The sequence below is a fragment of the Acipenser ruthenus genome, chromosome 28, assembly GCF_902713425.1.
Source record: "Acipenser ruthenus chromosome 28, fAciRut3.2 maternal haplotype, whole genome shotgun sequence".
In the NCBI taxonomy this organism is placed as follows: Eukaryota; Metazoa; Chordata; class Actinopteri; order Acipenseriformes; family Acipenseridae; genus Acipenser; species Acipenser ruthenus.
In genome coordinates, this window is record NC_081216.1 from 19,426,587 (window position 1) to 19,452,116 (window position 25,530).

The 25,530-nt window shown below is 37.4% G+C and overlaps 1 pseudogene; it reads right to left on the reverse strand.

Annotated features, from left to right (window-relative positions):
- LOC117434518 (ethanolamine kinase 1-like) overlaps positions 1 to 21,538 on the reverse strand; it is a 48,319-nt pseudogene extending 26,781 nt beyond the window's left edge.
- Between the last annotated feature and the right edge of the window lie 3,992 nt (positions 21,539 to 25,530).

Genomic DNA, 25,530 nt, shown 5'->3' on the forward strand with positions numbered 1-25,530 from the left:
TCTGTAAATAAAATACATGATGTAACAAAACAATGTGAGAACATTACACAATTTTACACAATTAATACATATTGCACCAGTATTATTAATATAGAAGTAAACTTATGCAAGTATAATATGTGTGTATATGCAAATCTAATATGGGAATAAGGGTGGATGTGAAATGCCACACTGACAATACAGGACCCATCATTAAGAATTAATATGGATTGATTGTCTTAAGGATTGATCTATAAAAGCACATGCTCCTTTTGTCTTTCTCAGCATATCCTTGTACATGTGTTTTAATGAGGATGAAAACTGCATCAATTTCGTTAGGAATATTTTTTCCACATCAGCAGTGCAGTGGCCCAGTAACTTTATAACTCACCCAGTAGAGTCTTAATTGTGAACCTGGATATCTCTTGTCAACAGGTACAACAAATATTGGATAACAGCAGGCATTGTATCATTTTCAAATTGTGTAAATCAGGTGTAAATGTATAACTTTGACCCATCCTAAATGTATTTATGTATTTACTCCGATAGATACTCTGCACACCTGCAACAAGCAGTGATTAGTCAGGATGCTTTCCCTGCTTTTTCTTCTGTTGCTGTTGTTTTGATAAAGAAAAAAGAAAATAAATGCATGCAACAGCTTAAACAGAGCATCCAGCAAGCTTTAGCTGTTACAGAGTAATTAGAGACATTTCCTACCCTGCAATTGCTTATTAATTTACGATTCATGACTTGTATGGTTTATTTGCATAGATTTGCAACTACAATAAAGCAACAATGATTTTCTAATAATGCTGAGTTGTCTCAGTTTAAATTGCAAATTAATATCCTTTCTATTCCTGAAGCCGTACCCATACACTGCACTCTTATAATAGGCTTATGTTTTAATTACATAACTTTTTTTAATGCTTTATTTCATTATTTTACTAGCAGTGTTAGAAAAAAAAGTCTGAGAACAGCTAGGTGATATGAAAAAGAACCATTTTTTTTAACCCATTTGCTTATTATGATTGTGAAATTCAACAAGCTTGTATTTTGGGTTGCATTTACACAACAAATTAATGACGTGAGATACTGTCCATTTACAAAAAGCATGTTATACAATGTCATGTTTTTTAAATGTTCATTTCTATCCCTGTATATATTCATTCCCACCCAGTTCTCAGAATTGTCACATTTTAATTTGTTTTATTTTTCCTACAGATTGGGTTATCTTTCTGTCTATACATGAGTGAAGGACTGCAGTATTTTTCAAGGTAACATCATTAAAACAGTATAAATCCATCTAATCGCCAAGAATGACAGGGTTATATTGGAGTGGGTCAAGGCGAAGCAAGTATTTTTAATATATTAAACAGCTATAGAAGTTATATTCCATCATATAGCTGGTTTATTAGTTAAACATATACTTTAATGTTTCTGTGGTTTTACATATTCATTTGTAAACTATAACATGAAACATACGTCAACCGGACAAAAGAAAATAGAGAATAGCCCTAACAGCTAATACTGTTTTGATAGAAAGGCTGGACATGGAGACATTTAAGATGATCCTAAATGGTCACTGAAGCCCCTCAACCTGGACAAACAACTATCGTAGACAACTTTAGAAGTTCAAGAGCATCTGGAGACCCAATGGTGCCAGGGAAACACTGGTGTTGGTATCTCTTGTTCTTGCTATGTTCTTGTGATCTTTGGAGTGTCACAAGAAGTAAGACAAATTAGCTTTTTGCTAAACGCCCCCCAGATCTTTTTTTTTTTTTTTTTTTTGCGATGGTCGCAGTTACAGGAGAAGTCTCTAACTGTTGCTGTAAAAAGTAGTTAAGACCTCTTGCTCTTCTTAATAGTCAGCTCAAAGCTTATTTTCATTAGTCTAGCATGGAATATGGCTTTGTTTTTATGGCGGTGCAAAGGGTTAATCTTTTGCTGCCTGTTTCCAAGAAAAACATGGAGCAAGAGTTTACATAAAGTCCTATCAAGTGCAAAGGCAGTATCACTAAAACCTATTTTGAAGATTTTGCTCTGAAGAAGTACCACAATCTAGTGCCATCTGCTGAACAATCTAGTTTACTGCAACACCACTGGTATACCATTCAAGCTACTGTAAATCGGAAAACATCAGTTAATGTCTTGTACATGGACAGTATTGATTAAGAATTCAATAACTGGCTTTGGGCAAGTACAATCCTGCCTCCTATAATTTAGACATATGTGTGAGGTGCAATTGTGACTATTCTTGAGCATTTAGTACTGAATGGAAGAGGGTTTTCATATTAAAACAGGGATCTAAGATAGATCACACTTAAGTACTTATTTTCAGTATATCTTTGTTGAGTACACATGCTTGTCTTAATGCCAATAGCTTGTCAGTTAGCATGTGTGTATTCTGCTTTGCCAAGTCTTGTTCACCTCTGTTGTACACTCAAGCACCACTTTGCAGAACTGCAAAATAATCTTTACATTTCACACCATCACAAACACGGAATTAAATGTACAATAACATTACATAACTTCGAGAATACCAGCTGTACCACACAGTTAACCGGCACAGGACTGACAATGACATTCAGGTTAATTGAATCCCTTGTCATATTTAATATATTTCCGTAAACGCTGTTAGACCAAATTGCATTAACTTCAGAAAATAAAAGGAATATTGCACACACACAAAAAATAAATAAATAAAACAATTGCCTTACCCTTAAAAACTATGCAGCAATTACATAGTTTGTTGCAAAGAAGCCTTTACAATATTATTATTATTATTTATTAGCAGACGCCCTTATCCAGGGCAACTTGTTACAAGATATCACATTATTTTTACATACAGTTACCCATTTATACAGTTGGGTTTTTACTGGAGCAATCTAGGTAAAGTACCTTGCTCAAGGGTACAGCAATGGGTAGCCACTATCTGTATTAGAGCACTGGCACGGCCAGTGGCACACAGAAGTTTAAAAATGTGATGCCCAAGATTTTGCCAAATATAGCGAGACAATTTATATTGCTTGCATTCACTCGTATTGCTTGAAGAGGTAGAAATCTAGCACACATGGTAGCAAGGGAAAACAAAATACGGATATGTACACAAAGCCACAAAGAAACTAACAAAAACAACATCAACAAAAACAATGCTGGTTTAGATCTGCAATCTTTTTAATGCAACTGTATAATATATACAATATAAATGGAAACTCAAGAGTGGTATACAAAGCACAATTTCAGAAAGTAGCCCTTTGACTGCTCTGCTGCCAGGTTTCTATGTGAATATAAACTGTAAAGTGATGCGAATCAAACACCGTCCTTTATATGAGTGGTTTTACTACTGAGGCATCATATTTACAAATTCATGTCAATAAAACTTTTTTTTTTTTTTATCTTGTCTTGTAAACAGCTCTATTTGATGCTATTGTTTGGCCATGCACTTTTACATGGTACATGGATTTGATTTTAAGGCATTTGGTTTGCCTATAGAACTATATCACTGAGTATTGTAATGTAAAATATTATAAGGAGCCAGCTTTATGTAGGAGACAAGTATAAAAACACTTCAGCTGGTGTCTTACACAGATGAAGGCAATGGCACTAGCTGAAACACCTCTCTAGTTAATATTATAGTTTATTATAGTGTGTTTTTTGAGGTTATGCAAAACACTCTCTTGCACTAATAAGTGATGTACAAGGTATGATTTGATAAAGCATCAATGCATTGTCAAAGAAATCTAAAAACTATAAAGTGTTACATCAATTCAAAGTGGTGATACTGTACTGTGATCACAGTAGAGGGAGGCACCAAAGGATCTATCCATAAGAGCCCATGTAAATAAAACATTTGTTATAACCCTCCACATTTTTCCCAGTGAAAAATCAAAACAATACTATGTTTGAATTTGTGGGGTGATTTCTTTGATCTAGATAAATAAGCAAGCCCAAATATTCTGCTGTGTGTGTCCTGAATATCCCAGGATGGTCTATTTGATCTGAGGCGCCACTGGCATTTTGTAGTCAGATCTTGAGTTGAGTCAGATTCTCATCTCTGAACTGGAAAATAATTTTGACAAAGTAAAGGTCAAGTGCAGCCTTTAAATATAAAATACAATTTTTTTATTTATTTATTTATTTTTTTTATTTGTTTCCAGGGCAACTTTGTAAATGAGACGGTACATCTCTGTATTCCAGTTAAAAAACTCACCCTTCATTCCAAAAGTAGAAATGTTACAATTCTGATAAATGTTTAACATATAAAAATAGAGACCAATTCCTATGTACGTCATAGCCCCAAATTAAACTATAAATATAGTTTTAAATCAAACAAACACATTAATAAATAAATACATCTGATGTCTATATATATATATATATATATATATATATATATATATATATATATATATATATATATATATATATATATTATTTTTATGGTTTTTTTTTTGTTTGCAGTAAAGCAAAAAAGACCCTATATGCAGCATGTAGTTATTTACATAGTATTAAACTATTGCACAGAACTAAATATTAAAACTGGTTTACATCCTGAAATGGTTAAAGCATTTTGAAATCAGTGGTACAATAAAAGCAGGAAAGAATCTTTGCTACAGGACTTCACTTAAATTAAAGCGATTATTTTAGTGTTATTCAATAAAGAATTTCCTTGCTACACCCAAAACCCACGTTTACTCCACATTTTTGTTGTTGTTGTTGTTTTTGGACAAAAAAGACAAGACAAAAAACCTTGTATTTAAAAACAAAAAAGAAACCTGACCATTGTGTTCTTGATGTCGTGATGGGATACAGGGCCCAGGGAGTATTATAAAGGGCTACTCTTATAAAGGGCATTCTTGCTGCCCTAAGGCTGTTTTGATAACATTTATGAGCATGGATGCAAGAAAATATGCTTCAGAAACATGTTTTAAGAAGAAGCAAACACAGTATTTACACTGTACCTATACTCCTCATGTGGCCTTGATCAAGGTACATAAACCCCAAGGCTGATATTGATCAGCCTTGAAACCCCGTTTTCAACTTTGTTACATACTCATTACAAGTTAGTTGTTATTAGAAAGCTTGTGCGGTTTCAGGCAGGAAATCTACAGTCTACACAAACACCTTCTATATTCATTAAACTAAGGGGTATATATACCTATTACACAAACACAGCCTAGCCGTGCTTTCGAATTACCACCTCCTCCCCAACCACCACCACCTCACTCCCCAACCACCACCACCTCACTCCCCAACCACCACCACCTCTTCCACAAGCACCACCACCTCACTGCCCAACCACCACCACCTCACTCCCCAACCACTACCACCTCACTCCCCAACCACCACCACCTCATTCCCCAACCACCACCACCTCACTCCCCAACCACCACCACCTCACTGCCCAACCACCACCACCTCATTCCCCAACCACCACCACCTCACTGCCCAACCACCACCACCTCATTCCCCAACCACCACCACCTCTCTCCCCAACCACCACCACCACCTCACTCCCCAACCACTACCACGTCTTCCCCAAGCACCACCACCTCTCTCCCCAAGCACCACCACCTCACTCCCCAACCACCACCACCTCACTGCCCAACCACCACCACCTCATTCCCCAACCACCACCACCTCTCTCCCCAACCACCACCACCTCTCTCCCCAACCACCACCACCTCACTCCCCAACCACTACCACGTCTTCCCCAAGCACCACCACCTCTCTCCCCAACCACCACCACCTCACTCCCCAACCACCACCACCTCACTCCCCAACCACCACCACCTCACTGCCCAACCACCACCACCTCATTCCCCAACCACCACCACCTCACTCCCCAACTACCACCTCCTCACTCCCCAACCACCACCACCTACCCTCCAACCACCACCACCTCACTCCCCAACCACCACCACCTCACTCCCCAACCACCACCACCTACCCTCCAACCACCACCACCTCACTCCCCAACCACCACCTCCTCACTGCCCAACCACCACCACCTCACTCCCCAACCACCACAGCCTCACTCCCCAACCACCACCACCTCCCCTCCAACCACCACCACCACCTCACTCCCCAACCACCACCTCTGCTTAATCATTTTTGTGCAACAGGATGAACACGTCGCATAGATTTTTATTTTATTTTATTGTTTGTTTTTTAGTAGGCGGCACTGGAAAACCACTTTTTCTTTTTATTTTTATACACCCATTGTTCGGGTTCAATGTTTTTGGAAATCTATTAGATTTTGTATTAAAATAAAGGTGGTTATGTAACGCAAGATTGTCCTGACTGAAACATCTTACAGTTGGTTCAATGAATTATTTCACCATTATTCATTTTTTTGTATTTTAAAACAAACTATTTACATTTACTGTACAAGGTGAAAAGCTAAACCACTTATTTCTGCCCTCTGGTGTGGTGATTTGCTTCTATACAGGCAAACACATGTTATGCAATGAAATCTGAATTAACCGGTTGCCAGAGGGACTTAATATTTAGAACAGCTAAAGACAGGTGGTTGCTTACTCAAGACACCTCTGCCATTTGGTTGTATTGGAAAAATGGCAAGAACTTGCGTATAAGAAAGTGTGACCGTGTAGTTGAGATGGCTGGTGGTTACAGTATTCAATATTATGTATATCTATGTCCTTGACATAATGGAGTCTAATTTTATAATCTAAATACTGTCACCCTTTAACTATATATTAATCCAGCTGGGACTTTTTAGATCCACTTATTAACATTATTACATACCATTACAAGTAATAAACTGTGAAAAAATCAGTTTTATCAATTATAAGGGAGACCATATATATTGTGAATGTTGAAGCCTAGTCTCAAGCCATAGAGACAACCGCACTGGCTGCATCTTAAACATAATTTAGGATCGAAGCCAGTGATGAATCTCCTCTTACAACTCAGGACCTTAATGAATGCATTTTGTTTTCGTGCAATATATTACTCAACTCAGTCAACTGCTGTAGTTCATTACAATTACATTAGATAACAGGCTTATGTGTGTGGAAGTCCAGTTAAGGTCCGGTATGGCTTTAAAGGATTGGTCCTTGGTCATTGATTTTCCAGTGACAGTGGGGTCTGTCAGTCTGCCTTCATGACAGATTGGGTAGATGTAAAGGTTTAAATTGGGTTACGATATTTCAAATGGTAAAGGTTAAAGTCACCATATTACAATGTTAAACATAATTACATTTTAATTAAAGATAATAATCCTTATAGGAGCCCATACAATTCCAGTATGTATCTTAGGCTTCTTTGAATTTTACAGCTGTAACCATTGTGACAACACACAGCCATGTTATTTTAATAGCAGTGCCGCTATATCAGTGCCACTGTTCCCTGGATCATACAATGCAAATTCATCACAGCTATGGGGACACTTACTAAGAACCTGCCTTTGGGCTAAAATTCAAAGAACCGTGGGGCTCCTAAGTGGCGCATCCAGTAAAGGCGCTCCACGTGGAGTGCAGGATGTGCTGTATAGTCTGGACGTTGCGAGTTCGAGTTCGAGTCCAGGCTATTCCACAGCCGACCGTAGATGGGAGCTCCCATGGGGCGGCGCACAATTGGCCGAGCGTCCCCCGGGGGGGGGGGGGGGTTAGGTCGGCCAGGGTGTCCTCGGCTCACTGCGCACCAGCGACCCCTGTAGTCTGGCCGGGCGCCTGCGGGCTTGCCTGTAAGCTGCCCGAGAGCTGCGTTGTCCTCCAACGCTGTAGCTCTTGGGTGGCTGCATGGTGAGTCCGCAGTGTGAAAAAAGCTGTCGGCTGATGGCACACGCTTTGGAGGACAGCATGTGTTTGTCTTCGCCCTCCCGAGTCAGCGCAGGGGTGGTAGCAGTGAGCTGAGCTTAAAAAAATAATAGGCCATTCTAAATTGGGAGAAAATAATAAAAAAATAATTGGCAACGACTACATTTATAAATTTTTTTTTTAAAAAATCAAAGAACCGCAGGGAAGCACCCTGAGCCACAATCTAAAATATTACCTGATAGACCAACTTTCTAAATGTTCTTTTGGAAGAAGATATAATAGGGACCACCAGATCACAATTCTACAGTCTGTTGTCATTAATGCATATTAAAGTTTTGTAAAGAAGTTTTTTTTTTGGTTAGAATTAGTAGTCTTTTGAAACAGAATAGTCCTAAAACTACTACTGTATCCCAATGTTTAATAGTGCCCAAGACTTGAAAACCTCCCTGGTCTGGTTTTCAGGTAATTGATGGCACTCTGTTAGTTAATTGCAACAGCTTTTTAGAACACAAAGAAAATATGAAATAGTTTTATGTCTCTGTTAGTTAATGAGCTAAAACAGAACTTTCTTCTGGTGCGACTTGACTTCAGATGCAGGCATTAATATTTTAGAGACGCAGCTAAAGTAAATAAAAGTGAACGTTTGACTGATAAGGCAATCATCTCAGCAAGCTTTGAAAACATTTTTCTTTGTACTGCCTAGAAGACCCCTTTAACTTGTGACCCTGCACATGGAAAGCAAGCTGTAATTACTCTTTATTCCATCAAGATGCCCACTGCTAATTTTCATATTTGTTTTCTGCTTTATTGAACATGTCATCGGATTTCAAAACATATGTTGACTTGAATCCAGCTTTCTTCTAAGTTCTGGTCCCAGAATATCCTTTGAGCAGCTACTTACAGTATTTGTTCAAAAAACATGCAAGCACTTCACTTCTGAAATTGTGCCTTTTATGCATCTTATTTTAAGAATAAAGTATTTTATTTAGTATTCTTTAAGATAAGAAATTATGCATATTTGTGAATTATATACTCAGATGAGAATCCATTATAATATTCAGTGTGCTTTTGATTTTCCATAAAGTTTAAGCATATATAATTCAAAAGGCTAAGTATTCTGTTTTTAAAATGTGGGAAAGAAAACTTCCAGTAAATATTAAAGTATCAGAAATTCCTTGCTCTCTTTTTAATAGCTTTTTTTTTTTACATTGAGCAGGAGAAATATTATTATTTTGTACTTACTGTGTTTATGAAATTATAAAGGATTTATTGGACCTCAATGTCAACCTGTAAAGAGGAATCAATTCTAGTCCCTTTACAGTGTACAGAACCTCTATTTCATTAGTTCATTCAGTCTTTACTTTTCAGACTCTGACTGGCAGGTCATTCCACTATTGCATACATTGAAATGTTATACAGTATTTATTATTATTTATGTCTTAGCAGACGCCCTTATCCAGGGCGACTGAGTCGTAAACAAAAATACATTTCAAGAATCACAGTACAAGTATTAATACAATTAAGAGCTAGATAAAATACAATGACTTCAGTTCTAGCAAGTACAGGTATGACAAAATACGATTCAATAACGGAGCATATAACAGTGTCAGTGATAGTTACATCATTTACAGGAGGCTCTGTCCAGTAAGCCCCAGGTGAAAGATCCATGCCAGATTTTAAAAAAGACAAAACAGGTAGCACATCAGAGGGAAAACTAACCTTTGTTTGCAAGCGTAGCTGGAAACCCTATAATTGTGTGCTGGAGTTCAGACTTACCAGAAGCTCAACATACAGCAATCCATTACATTGTGTGGACTCGACTGTCTTGATTAGATTTTTTTTATAAGCTACGACACCATTACTCTACATGTAGAGCTTATGGAAAAGCAAACTAACCTCTACCCACTTGCTGTATATTGGTTTTTGATAGTTCCTTCAGCTAACTAAATTGGTCACAGAGAATAATATGTTTCCAGATGCATGTTTTAGACCTGCAGCCTACTGTATATCATATTTGTGCTTCATGCCATCCTCTATAGAGTTAATGGCAAGCTTTTCAAAACCAGAAAACTGACTTCACTTTGACTGCACTTTCACTGGAAGCCTCTACCCACCACAGCCTATTTGAGATAGAAGACAACAGACCCTGCATTAGGAGGGTATGGCACCAGAAGCACAATGGAACATAATGTTGTTCAAGAAAGGCCAGGAGGTGTACTGTACAGCATTATTGTTTAATACAACATGTTAAAGGTATATTAATTGTTGTTGTCAAAAGTGACACTACGTTTAGGCCTAAATTAGCTTCGACAGGACATAAAACAAGCTTTGTCTGTTTTATATATTTTAATTGAACAAAATCATCAGTGTAAATAACTTTCTGTTCTCTGTTCATCCGTCCGCCCCTCCCCCCCAAGTCTCTAAATTAAATTTCTGATTTTTTTATTTATTTTTTCTGTTTAGGCACGTTTATTTGATCTGGCCCAATGACTAACATACACGCTGTCTTTGGTCATACAGCTTCATTATTTATTGCAGGACCTTAAGCTCAGCCTGGAGCTTTTTAAACCAGTCAGGTATGATGGACCACAAGTACAGCAAAGAAAGTTTCATTTGAGGGGAGTGGAACAATGACCATGGGTGTAGGTATCGATAATGGAAAGAATACACCGTCAGATTAAATATCCTGCCATTTAATTTGAGTACCAGACAAACTCCCCCCCCCTGCTATTGAAGATAAAAATTCGGAAACAGGCTGCATGATTGGTAAACCTGATCCCTGCCCGACAGGACTGACGTGACCTTTTAATGAAGAGGGTCAGCATACTAAAACATAGAAGTGTGGAGCCTAAACACTGGCTTCTGGCTTTTATTTTTAAACTATTCATTTCTGTTTATGGTCCCTTTTTTTTACATAAACCAAACTCAGGAGGATACATCTGAACCATTTTTTTTTTTGCCTGGTATTAAATAAATGTCTTTGGTATTTCCTATATAAACCAGATACTTTCTGTAATGAAACTAAACATCATTGAATCCTTTATATCACCCCAGGATAGTTAACAATTGAGCAGACAAATATATAATCAGCCTTTCTGTAAAGCGTGGTCATGCAGCAGAATTTAAGACTCCTGAACTAAACAGGGTATTCATGTGATAAATAAATTAAAAGAAAAAAGAAGGAACCTTTTTGTATGTATTTGGTTCATCATGGTTATCCAGAACTTATTTTTGACCTACTATATAATAGATTTAGTTAGCCATTTGAAGTTTTTATATTTCATGCAAGGCAGGTCTCCCAATAATGACCTATCAATTCTACCCATAGTTCTTGTATTGTTCCTCTGCAGATGTTTCTTTTATACTGCATGGATAGGGATAAGTCCCCCATTATTGTCTATAATGTATCTCCAGTATTTATTTATTTTTGTTATTTTACCCTTCCTGACCATTTTCATAGTTTCATCCTCTCGTTGTCATTGGAATGGATGACCACCTCACCGTTGTTTTGAGTGATCAAGAATGATAGTTAAAAATACCCCAAAAAGACAAAAACTAAATAGTTTACAATTACTTCATGATCGTCATGGCATTTCTGCTAGTGCCAATTGGTATCCTAATTGTTTTGCATTATTGCTGTGATAGAGGTCCAGAACAGTTTCTACTGGTCCAATGAACAATGTGCTTCAAGCAGAAGCCAGTCTTTGATGGAATCTCTTACAGTACATGTGAATGCAGCCCAGACCAGCTGGCCAGATGATGTCATAAATAAATTGCCTGTCCAAATACATTGGCACAGGTTCCCTGCAGTGTGCCAGTGAACACAGAGTAATTTAAACAAGGGTAGCAGAGAAGATGACACTATGTCATGGAGAGAATGCGTCAAACTGTGTAGCAAACCATTTCTCTGAGTCTTGTGTTGTCATCACCATTACACTTCTCTCTTGGGGAATTTTATTTATTCTGCTTATATCACTTTCTCACAGTTACATCATCAAACAACATAAGTCCTTTAACACTTAATTACCATTGCTATCAAATAAAAAGTGTTTCCTTGTTCCTTCCAATAGTTTTTTTTTTTTTTTTTTGTAATTGAGTAGATTTTATAAGGATTCTGGAACTATACAGTATTTCTTCTTGGGGAAACTGTGTAGCTGTGTAGATTTAGTTTATAATAACTTACCACTCACTTACTCTTGAATCAATCATACTGGCATTAATTAAACTCAGGTATGTGGAGAGCTTCTTCCATAGAACTGGTTTGACAGGATATCCATTTTCAGGTTTAATAGAATGGATTATTGCCATTTCCATTGCAACTAATCTACAAGGAACAAGAAAAAAGAGTGTTCATGTAAAACATTTAAATAAGATGGACGTGAGTTTAAAAAAAATGTTTTATTGGTTTATAAATGGACTGCACTTGCAACGTACCTTATCAGATGAAAAACACCCCTCACATACCTTATTTTGAGTACTGTAGACTGAAATAGCTGTTTGTTGTTATTATTATTATTATTATTATTTATTTCTTAGCAGACGCCCTTATCCAGGGCGACTTACAATCGTAAGCAAAAACATTTCAAGCGTTACAATACAAGTAATACAATAAGAGCAAGAAATACAATAACTTTTGTTCAAGTAAAGTACAAGTTTGACAAACCACAATTCAATAATACAGCAGGTAATAGTGATAGTTACATCAGGATATGATTAAATAGTGATAGTTACATCAGGATATGATTAAATGCAAAGTACTACAGGTTAAAAACTTAGCAGATTACAGTATTCTGAAGTACAGGATTAAATATTGTATATTTATATATTGGTTATATATTGTGTTATGCCACATGTGTGTATCATTGTATCCTACTCACACACATTGCATTGAAACTTGGATTCTGTCTAAAAATTGAGAAATTACATAGCTAAAAAAAAAAAAAAGAAAAAAACATCAGCTGCTGTAGGTCAGGATGTGTTGAGACAGAATGCTTGACAAGCTCTCTAGTCCCTGATGCACTGTTTTTATGCTCAGAGCTTGAAGACACTTCCAGATTTTGCTTGAAAACAGTATAATGTTGTTTCATCTCAAACATAAAAGCGCTGCCAGATCTTTTTAGTTTAAATATACATTTCTAAGCTTAATTCTAATGGGGAATTGTGGTATTATGTTCAACGTTTCATTGATGACATAACACATCCAAGTTATATTGTATTTATCCATTAGTCCCTTTTGAGCTTTAGCTATTAACTAGTGCCTGAAACGTGACAGGCTGTATACATTTCCTGTCCACTGAGATGCTGTAATAAAAGCTACACGGTGATCTGTAGATAGTATGTTACATGGTCTGTTTAAATGATAATACAGGTTTTAAATGCTGTGCTCAGGAATTATGCAGTATCTCTGTCTGTCACTTATATTGTAATTTCAATTCTGTCTTCATAAACGTCATACTCTGCAGCTCAGAAAGTAATACTTTTTGTTTTAATGGGATTTGATTAATGACCAGAGAAAGTCAATGGTTGACAATCATCACATAATGGTGTCTAAAAGTGTAATTGCAAAAGTTTAACCTTTTCAGTGCCAGGGACTGGAACTGTCATTTTATTCCAGTGACGAGATCTTCAAATATCTATACAAATATTATTAGAAATATAGCTTGTGTTACCTCAGGGACTCAACACATCTGAATGCGGTCAAGTGCCTTTATAGCAGTCTTGTGTTTTCATGGTAAGCCTCATAGAAATTTTATATCTAATAATTCAAAAGTGCAAATGTTCTAGGACACAGTTTGTTCTGTTAAAATAAAATGCTGCATAATGGTTACTGTCTTAGTCAAAGGCATTCAGTGAGGCAACAGGGATGTAATCTGTAGGTTGCCCTACACAGTCTGTAATTGGTTTTACATCCTTAAGAGTAATTGCATGTGAATGTATCCCTGTGCATGGCTAAAGGATAATGACCGGAAACAACCGCGACCTTGTCTGAAAAATAAGTCACCTCTTCTTGAGAACATTCTTTACTCAATGCTTTCACAGAGTTCTGTTCTATATCATACTACAAATCCACACACAATACAGAAATAGAAAAAGCAAATGAAATACTTTCGTAACACCAGACACCAAGGTTTTATTCCCATGGTCTTTGGTCACAGTGTACTTCATTATCATAAGTATCTTGGAATAATACCAACATCACTTATGTTAAATGTTCTTTTTATATATATATAAAAACAATTCCCTGCAAGAAGAATTGATTAGACTACAAAGCTTGTTAGATTTATTTATTTATTTATTTATTTATTTATTTATTTATTTATTGGGGGGAGGGGGGGGGGGGCACTGAGGTAATCAAATCATACTGGAAGATGAGGAGTAAATAGGGTCACTAAGCAAAGTACTGTAAACTATTAGGACTGTGTCTTTTCTGTTTTCCCATTTCTGGATGGCTCCTTACTGTATGTGTACATGTTGCCAACTACACTTCAGAAATCCTATTAAGCTTATGCTGACCTGATGCTACATAGTAAACGAATAAACATTTGGGAAAGAAAATGTCAGTCCCTTTCTATCTCTGATCTTTTTTAATTTGTCATTGTGAGATTGGATAATTGCCATTTAGGTGGAGTTATGATCAATTCAAAGGCTGTGCAAATTAAGCAGTATGGGTTCTTTCATTTTTTAAGCTTATCAACTAAGAATAGAAACAGCTTTGAACCAGGCCATCACATTTTGGAGTTCAATGACTAGATCTGCTGGTAACAACGCCAACCTTAAAAATTGTAAAAATAACCAGACCATTTTGAAAGAAGACACACTGCAGATATGTACTGTATGTTGTCCAGTTGGATTGCAGTCTTGGGGCTGTAATCGTATATTTTTATTATAAGATTAATTAGCCACTGTTGGTTTACTTATTAAATGCAGGTTGCAATTAGGAAGTGCTACAGTATATTGTCTGTTTTCTATATTGAATATACACTATCTGGTATAACAGAAAAGCAGTTGTACATTTTAAGTTATTTATACCATACTTTGTAGCTGCAGATAGATAAGGGTGGAAACATACTGTAGTACAAAATAAACACATACTGTACCGGTACCTGTATATGGTTGGCTCTCTCACCAGCCATTTGTCCAGGACAGTGCCCTTCACGAATTCATAGCAAATGCCATTCTGAAAAGTACAGTAGAGCTCTGGCCCACAGCTGTGTGAATGAAGAATTTGGAAACTTCTCACTTCATTTTCTCGATCTACAAAGAGTTCAGTCTTTTTGCCATACACCCGGACCAGGATAACGCCTTCCATTGATTCGTCTGTGTAGCAGCCTATGAGCATTTTTGTGATGCCTTCAGTAAAAAACTTTAGGAAATAAAACTAAAAAGTAAACCAGCATTTGAAAATAGTTTATTACTGTAGTTGATATCTTAGTAGTTTGACAAAAATTGAATTGAGAGAAATGAATAATATATAAATCAGATGACTCAATGACTTCCAACATAGTATCTGTTATACCTAACTGGAATTCATTATAAACACTGCCATTATTTTAACAACTAATTTGGGTCTTTTTGAATGTTCTAAGCAATGGCAGATCTTAATAATCCTGCCTTACACGATCACTGATCTCAATAATAAGGGTGTCAACTCCCCTAGAGGGAATATACACATGGTATTAATGTAGTCTATAAAATAGACACCATCAAAAGAATATAATTTATTTTCATTTTGAGTGTAAAAATCCAGTGTTGTGGAATATGAGCCTTTTTTCCACATGAGTCAAGCATGGGTTTGATTGCAGATTATCAGAGGACCCCCCCCCCCCCCCCCCCCCCCAGAACATCCCTGCATTAGGACAAATCTGAGACTCACATTAACATGCATTCAACTGTAGATTGAATGCAAACATACTACTTTACCTTAAAAGTTATATTACTGGCCAGTTTTAAAATGTGATGTGTGTTAGTGAGATTGAATCGCCTCCTGTGACTAATTTACCTTAAACCAGATTTACACATCCTTTGGGTTATCGGGAGCCTCTTTGAGGTGGCATATTTTAATACCCAAAAGTGACGGCCAGATATTTCCTACGTTCAAATAACTATCAAAGGATTTATCTGTATTGGATGTGAAAGCCTAAACTGGGTCATGAGTTCCATCTACTGTAATGTAACAGTAAATATTCACCAGTTTATGATTATTTAATCGTGTTTTAATGGAAAAGGTCCCCACCCCAAATATTGGCCTGAATTATTCTCTAATATGTTAATAGCTGTAATTGTACACAGTGTTTTGCATCTTGTGCAATTAATTAATTAATAATTATATAAACTAAAATTCCCAACAATAAATCTAGTTACTGTAAATTATGACCAAATTAAAATGTTTTATCTTAAAGCTGCTCAATCCTACAGACCAACAGAGTGGCATACAGTGCTGGACAAGTCTGGCAAAAATTATCTGTACTGTCTGTATTTTACCTATTATGGATGCGTGGCTAGGTATTCGAAAACCTATGTGAGGGTAGGGTGTTGTGGACACATTGTGGGTGATAAATGCATGGACAGGTGTAAAGTAGTAATACATTCGATTCCTTTAGATGGGGGCAAATGGTGTTCTAACAAGAAATGAACAGACTTGTGTTGTTTTCAAAATATGTTATATACTGTAGTCACCTGGACACTTTACGTTGACGGATATCACCTGTGAAGTGGTGTGTTCTTGTAGAATTCAGCATAATTCTGCCCAACTGCCCCCTCCCAGAGGTAGAGGAGGAAGAGGAACAGCTGCTGGCCCAGTAGAGGAAGAAGGGGAGAAGCGTTCATCCCCGGAGGTGAGCGAAAAAACTGGTGCCAGCTCCAGAGCCACAGGGAGAGGCCAGCGATGTCTCTAGTGCCAGCATTGCCACGGCTGCAGTATCCAGCACCGCTGTCAGCATTGCAGCTGCCAGTGTTGCCCCAGTGGAGCCAGTCTTTCCGCTGTCAGCATTGCCGTTTCCAGGGCTGGAGTGTGCCGTACCGCTGTCAGCATTGCCGCTGCCAGCGTTGGCACTGCTGGCCACAGGTCCGGAGGAGGCAGTATTTCCGCTGCTGGAGTGCCCCGCACAGCCTGGCAGAAGGATGAGGAGGAGAGTCCTCCACCACAGCCCCATTCACCAACCCACCCTCAAGGATCCACATGGGGAAAGACGGACATGAGAGGAGGGTGTGTGTTTTAGAGGGGAGGGGGCCGATGGCAGGTATGTATACTACGCACATAGGGGGGAGGTGTGTGGCAAGGTGAAAGCTGTGAGAATGTGGCAAGGTGAAAGCTGTGAGAATGTGGCTGGAGCCATGAATTTTATAAATGATAAATACAGGTGTATAAATGATCACGAGTGTGAGGATTAGTGTTGGAGTTAATGTCTGTGAAGGTGTTTCGTGTTGCTGTGTCTGTGTCCTGTGTGCTTACGTCCATGAGTTTTTTGTATAGAACTTTTGTCTCTTTCATTCTGTTTTCCCATATCTACATTTCATCGAAACTCAACCTTAAAAACGCAAACTGTCTTTAGACCAGCAACAAAATCCTTATCATAGACTTTTTTACCTTCTCATTGGAATATGAAATGAAACAAAACATGTTTTAGTTGCTATAACGTGGGTCGTTACTGAATAATAATGAGTCCGACACAGAGCATTGGGTGTTAACACGCTACACAGGTGCGTAGATTTAATAAACACACAAGTGCTGCTACTAGGGTAATGGTAGCGAATGCTCTCCTTCTCGATGTAAATAAAGCATCTGTCTGTGTTGAATTTTTGAAAATATAACTGAAAAAAAAGGTTTTGAAATACATTAAGCCTAACATTTATCCAGGATGTTTTGGTCTATCACTGCTATTCACCATTCGTAAAAACAAAAACAAACAAAAAAAACAACTGTACTGAGAACCTCTGTAGTAGACTGAAAAAAATATGTTTGGTTTACCCTCTGATTATTAACTACAACTACTAGATCACAGTAACAGTACACTTTCTATAAGGGGTTAAAACTGTCTAGAATGATGTACACATGAGGGCAATTTAATGTAATTTTCCATACATTTTACATGCACATAAGCACATTCCTCTAAATCCCCTGTAAGATATCTGTGAAATCAATTTTGTATGGCCATGCACAGGACAATCTTAATACAGTTAGGAGGGTGGAACAGCTACACTAGGAAAGCAACAAAACATTACAGCAGATGAGAGCCTACATTTTTACATGAGGGACACGAAAGGAACCTTTCAGGTGAGGCAAATCACATATGTAAATAATAATGATCAATAATTGGAGAAATAGCATATATACTCCATGGGTCCAATCAGTATATTTTAAATACATCAATAAACTTGCAAACTGGACCCCGTGAAGTCATAATAAAAAATACAAAATAAAGAAGGTCTAATGCACTATCTAACATGAGCCGCGCTTTTTGGCTTTTAGATATCTAGAGATCCCAGACATCAAAATGGCAATCTACAAGAGTACCATTTGGGTGTTGCATATCCTTCATATCTTTGCATTAAATACAGCCTTTCATTGTGATGTTTTCTACTGTACATTTACATCACATACAAAAAAATGGAGCAAGCATTGTTAGATTTTTTTTTTATGTAAAAACTGCATAGCCATTTCCGACTCTTACTGAGGAATGTAAGTTTTTTTTACCTTTAAAATCTATTGGGTATTAAAACATCATTTGTATCTGCTGAGTGCAGTGTAGCACTTTCTTACTTTGATTTTTGTTGTATTAACTTTACAAAGGAAGGGTTGGCAGACACCCATGAACATCCTGTACTGTAACATGTTGTTATAAATTACACGTTCCTTCCAATAACATCTGAAAAAAAGAGTATATAATTTATATTTCAAAACCACTTGGCATACCTACTGCACAGCTCTGTACTTAAAGTGAAGGGAGGATCTGGAGAGACTCGAACAAAGAGTAAAATTAAAAAGACATCCTTAGCTGAATGCTGCTGATGAAGACAATTCCTTTCCAGCTGGACAGGGATCAAGTGTTTGCTTGTCAAATCATCCAATGCCTGTTCAATCAGGGAGTTTTACTTTAAAGCAAACGGGAAGGACAACGTATACAGCTGATGCTTGCAGAACAACACTATATCTCACACACATTGCGGTGATTAATATCCACAAATATAACTTTCCTGGATGGTGCTACATTAAAGATAAAGAATGAATTTGCCATTTTTGGCATTTGACCAATAGCCTGTGTTCGTCTAATAAAGACACTAATTGTATTTTTTAACAGTATTGCACTTACAAAAAGTGTATTTTAACAGCAATTATTCTTTGTTATGACATGTTTATAATCTAGTACTAATATTTTAAGAAATACATTTGTATCCAATTCCCTTCAAAGCATTGGAAAAAAGTAATTGTCCATGTTTTAAAAACAAAAACCCACAACCTCAATAATTAGCAGGCAGGCCCATATATTTTATAAGCTGATTTTATGCTTGTATTTTTAGCCAAACGCAAAGCTAGCCAAGACACTAATAGTAGGGATATGTTCACGCATACAGATTAAGGACCATGTGTATGGTTCAGATTTCCACTTTTGGATAGGCAGTACTGAAGAAACATAACTGAAAATATTTCATGATCTTTCAGTACGTCATCTAGCAGTTCTTTACTGACCAAAGAAAAAGCTTTTATATGTAGTCCACTCAGCTATGAACTACTCAACTGTACACATGGTGTAATATTGGCTTTCATTTAATTAACTAATTACCAAAGATTGAATACTTAACACTCCACATACTTTTAAAATAAAGAGCTGCACATTTGCAACATCAGTATTTGGTACAGCATTTCTGGAAGTAAAGGCTTATTGTTGCTTGAATATCAGATGTTGAATGGTTTCAGCTGCAGGTAACATTATTTTACTCACAGTGCTTTCTTTGTGTATTAGCCATATATTTCAATAGGGCAGCTTCTTGTCTGCCTGTCTTTGCATAGTTTTACCTGTCTGGTTCAAGCAAACTGATTTTTCTTTTTCTTGTTGTTGTTATACGTCTCACTAACAAGTTCATTGCTTCCACTCTCACTGATGTGCTTCTGGGCCAAAGAAAACACTGCCTGAACCAACAAGCAGCCACGGGCAGCTGGACTGGGAATTGGTCTGCCCTGGTTGTTCTGCAAGGTTTTTCATTCGAACTCTGCGTAAGATTGAAAGATCTCCAGACTGCTCTCTGGGAGATTGCACCACTGTTTGCTGACATGAATAAAACGGTCACCTCCTCAGAACTACAGATTTGCCTGGGCACTACTGCCTACTGGTATTGCATGTCTCAACTTTAACGTACCATGATCTCTGCTGTTTTAAAAGACAAGTTACAAATATTCCTGGACACTGATTAAATCCAAACATATATATATATATATATATATATATATATATATATATATATATAAAGTTATTGCATAAGACTGTCACCAATGTCCTTTTTTTACGTAAAAATTCTAAGCAGGTGTTACATCAAGCATTTATCTAACAGTAAAAAGATCAATGTTTAGACACAAAGTTGGCAATCATATGGGGGGTGCTTAATTTCTATATCTAACACTGGAAAGAAGAACAGATCTAATTTATATACCTTATGTTAAATGTTTTACCTATATCCTGAATCTTTAGCCTACAGCTCTTCAGTTCTTTGTAACTATGCCAATACTAATATTTGTACAATACGGTTATAGTACACAGTCAGCGTGCTCACCAAAAACCTAATTTCAATATTTATATTCTTGTTGTTTAAAGAGCACAACGTATACCTGTTGTTGTATCTACGTTGGACTCAGGTGGTGTACCTATACGTTTACAGTACTGGTATGCCAAATTTAAGTAACAAAAAACATACTACTAAATAATTAAAATATACGTAGTTATGGTGTTACATTTCTCTGGAAGTATTCCAATTGGAACAACCTTGTGTACTGTACGCTTAAAAATTCCAGTCCAGTAAAGGGCAAAGTGTTCTCCCACGTGTCTCGCCTCTGAAACGCTATTTTCGTGTAAGTAACTTCTGATTGGTTATTTGACTGTCACGCCATCCCATTCACAGTCGTATTGAAAATCATTCCTAAATACAGTCCTCCTTGTTGTGGGCGTGCTTTGCTGTCAATTTTAACGAGAGAGAAAAGCAGCTGCACAATCCAGTGTAGCTATGACTATTAGAACTGACGTTTTCAAAAGGTAATTAATAAGTTATAGCAAAGCCGCGATAATCAATAGTTATTTTAAACTAATTGTTAATACCATTTTGTCAGTATCCCTGATAGTATTGTTTATAACTGGTGGTGTTTTAAAATAAACGTAATACGAAAACGTAAAAGTTGTTCAGGTATATTTTTTTAATAGGCCAAGTATTTTTGTAGTTATTTTGGCATGGTTGACTAATTTGCATTACATAAATAATTACATTGAAATATGTAGGCTATTTATATTTAACAGATTCTGTATCTTTCCCCCACCCAACAACTGTGTATTTTTTTTTTTTTTTTTTTATTACAGCAGAGGCCCTGGCTCACCCTGTGTGTTTTCACTGGATGGTTGTCAGTTTCATTCCCCGTTTCATTTAAACCCGTCGTTTCCTTTACTTGCCTTCAGTTTAATATCCGTATGTTTCCAATGGGGCCGCAGTTTCTTTAGCAAAGAAATAACACAGCTTTTCAGATCGCTTTCGTCTACAAATATGTCGATGTAGAGCACCGATCCTGCCTGGGTTTCCATGTTTTTTTTTTTTTTACTTCTGTATCTGAAGGTGAGGCGTACTGCAAAATAAAATTGTTTTCTCCATAGAACCCCGAAAAGGTGTCACTGGGAGGGGTGAATGGGCATGAATTTTATGACATGCTATATCAGCCTTAGAGAGCCATGCACCTTGGCCTGCTATTTTTATTAAGCAAATAGCACTGTCGATTCTGGCATAATGTAAGGAAAATTGGTCGGGGAATTAAAGCGTTGATGCTAGATATGGAACTGGAGTGCGGAGCTGACAGATCGATCATGAGCCTTTTCTTACCAGAATATTTGCGAATTGTGACCCCTAAAGGGCTAATGCGGTACAAAGGAAAAGGGGGATCGGAGAATGGGCCGATCATGAACTCTTTAGTGAGTTCTTTATGCAGCAGCATGTCTACGCTTTGGGGTCGTTTGCAGCAGATTTTAAATTACTGGAAGAAAAAGACGGGGGGGGGGGGGTGTTCCACAACTGTGGGGAATCCGTTGTGAAGACCTGATATGAGGTAGTCTATGAACACTCTGTCTGGGTGGTGAATTAGTGAAGCCCCAAGGGCTACTGGATTAATGGGAGTGGACGATACTCATTTTTTATTTGATTAAAAAATTCGAACTTGTACGGGCGCTGTGCCGAGGGCAAACACTTTAGCTATGTCTGTCTCCGCAGAAGCTGCTGATGTGATTGAACGGACAGGGCTGGAAAGTGCAGACATTCTCGTTAAAATTATTACATATTTGTTTCCCTCCGTCGAACGTTATTGGCCTTCCCCATCTGTTGTTTGTTTATTGAGGGCGACACTGAAGTGGGGGATTTGGAAGATATTGAAAAGGGTGGGATGGGTAGAATGCAGTCTGAGTTTGGAAAAGAGGGGTGGTTAAGTCAGATGATGGGGGGGGGGGGGGGTGGTGCGGTTTTGAGAGGATTGGGCTGATTGAGGACATAAAGGAGCTCTGTGGTTCACTGAGCCGCATCATCCCCCCCAATTTTTTAAAGCCAGTTTCTGACGAGAATCGAGCCAGGTAGAAGTAAGCTTGCCAGAGCTGAAGACTTTTGTCTGACAAAGGGGAGGGTCGTTTGGCAGAGTAGAATCCATAATGCCAGGAAAGATTAACCAAAGAAACGACAGGGAGGCATGGCCAAAGGCTCTTTATAGGACATCCTGATTGCGTGTGTGATTAGGGGTGGATCCACCTTTCAGAAACACAACATAGTTTCCATATATATATATAATTCATTACCCTTCTCCCACCCCATATTATTCTAAATAACCACTTAATCCAGTTCTCTATCAGAGCCCAGATTTACCATACAGACACCTGCAACAATGAGAAAAACAAAGCAAAAAAGGCCATCTGCAATGCATCCACATGAAGTAGTAACTAACATTGTAATACAATGGCACTAAACATAATTCGCTGTGGGTTGACAATTGTGACCAGAAATGTAACGTTTGCAATCCAATATACAGAGTGTAGGAAGAGGTTAATTCAGCTCGCCATTTAAGCCTGACAAATGTACTAAATATGTTTTAGGTTTTGTCTAATACATTTAAAATTAAGGCAAGTGTGTGACTGTGGCTGTGTTGGTAAAGGTGATATTTATCGGTATTGCTAGACAGGACTTTATACTGTTATTTTAGCTCAATATTTATTATATTTAACTATATATTGGTCTGCCAATAGTTTTTGTGTACAGTATACAGCATAATGTTTGGGTGCACCCTGCCCCCCCTGTGTTTATTTTGTATTTGTGTTGTATTATTATGATTTAAATGTATTGTTTAGTGTTTAAAAACACAAGGTTTGTTTATTATTGTTTACAGCATGGATGGGGTTAAAATGCCCCATCCAGCTAAACACATGCATAATGTGGCTATCTCCAGATTAATGAAGTGATTACCGATCTGGAAATGGCCACTTGTATATAAAGAACGGTCAGCCGCTCATCAGGGTTGGGTGTTCAGGGATTAAGAACGAGAGACGTGAGTGAAAAGATAGATAAAACAATTGCTAATTGTGCTGAATTCTCTCAGAACGATACTTGTTTGGTTCACTTTTTTGTTTGTTTGTTTTGGCCAACGTGCTGTTTTGTTTTTGTAAAGTGTTTTGTTTTGTGTTCAAACTTTTTTATTTTACAATAAATACGCGCAGCAGCGCTTCATCCCACAGTATTATAGTCTGTTTCTTCCTGGTCTGATGTCACCCACAAGTCATCCGGCCACAGCAATATCAAAAGAAAGGGAAGGAAACCCCGTAACTTGCATATCAAAAAATATTTTATTGGTTAAACACACATTAAAAAGGATGCGTTTCGGCTTGACATTACCTTCAGGATAACACATAATGTGTGGAGGCTTTTAAAATCCTAGCATAGTCTTTCCCTTAATAAATTAGTGCTAAAGGAAGCTCGGCTGAAAATTCAATATTAGCCAACTTTAACTTGGCTTCTTTGCCACGGCCACATGCTGCTTGATTTGGGGTTTTTTGTTTACCTGTACAAATCATTCCACTCCACTTTGTTTTCATCAGAGCAGACCTATTGTATAGAAAACAGCATTTAAACATCCAGTTCATTTTGTCTTTCAATTATTTCAACAAATGTGCTTCATCTTTCTGTGTGTTTGCCTGGGGGCTAGATTTAATTAACTCTTGTACAAACTGGGAGAATATTTAGAGTTACACATTAAAACAGCATGAGTTTATTTTGGAAGAGTGTTATATTATCAACACAAAATGCTACTATAGGGGGAACTTCTGTTTGTTTCTGTCTCAGCAAACACTCATAACCCACAGGGACATGATATTTAGTTCAGTATAGTATAAAATGTATTAGATAAAGGTAGGAGAAACAAAAAACATCAGCTAACCTTCCTAAACTTCAAGGAGTAGCTGGCAGCTGGCATTAAAAAAAATTCTGGCCCTATGGCCACCATAAGAGAACCCACGCAATGATAAAGATGTACAGTACAAAGGATCTCTTCTTCTTGTAGAACTGTCAGTTTCAATGGACAATGCAGTGGGTTTGTCAGGACTCTCCTTAAAAACAGCTGCATTCTTAAGCCTCCCTTGCTGGATAGCATGTTTCGTATGCGTGTGTATATGTGTTATTTCAAAGGCGGTAAAGGCAATAGCAGAACTACATTGTTCTGAAGTTATGCAAATGAATTCATAACCATCCCCACAGGCTTCACGAATATAAATATGAGACATCCGGAACAATGTCTCTTCAGTAATAATTAAGCTGATGGCCTATTATGCTGTATTGCAAATCAATAAGTACCTTATTTGGCAGGCACTTGAGGTATTGAGAATTGGCTGGAGGCCAGCCCCCCATTGCACCAAATAAGCAGATGCAGGTGCATGCAAAACTTGTCTTCCGTCTTTTTGATTGAAAGAAAGAATGGGTTGGTGTAACAATGGTGGCCAGCCTCTTCAGGGTAATTGTACGCAAGTGCTCATTTAGAAAGAGGCTCTTTTGTTCAGCAGGTGCTGTTATTCTGTTTTCTTTCAAAAAATGTCGGGCTGAACTACCGAGCAACTCCAGAAAGGACCCAGCTGTTGTAGAGAGCTTGGTACCTGGACCAGGCCATTTCCACGGCTGGGTACCATTCCAAAGGTTTTTACCCACTATTCTCTTCATTTTTCTTTATATTTTATTTGAGGTCGAATAGAGTAAAAGGGATATTTTTGCATTTTAATATTACATTGTTTACAACATTCTCCATTATTCTATCATTCTCTATTGTTGTTTCTGCTTTCGTTATCTATTGTGTTTTACGACTGGATTTCTGCAAAAGTATAATTTTTCTTAAAAAAATAAATAATCCATTTGTTTGCTTTTTTTTCCAAGATGTTGTACTAACTCACAGTTGCACGCCCCTAGTGGTCATTTCTAAACCACATTCCAGAAATCCACTTTTTTCTTAGTGGTAGGATTAGGACATTTGTTCTAATATCCAGCTTATTGCTAATCAAGCCCATTT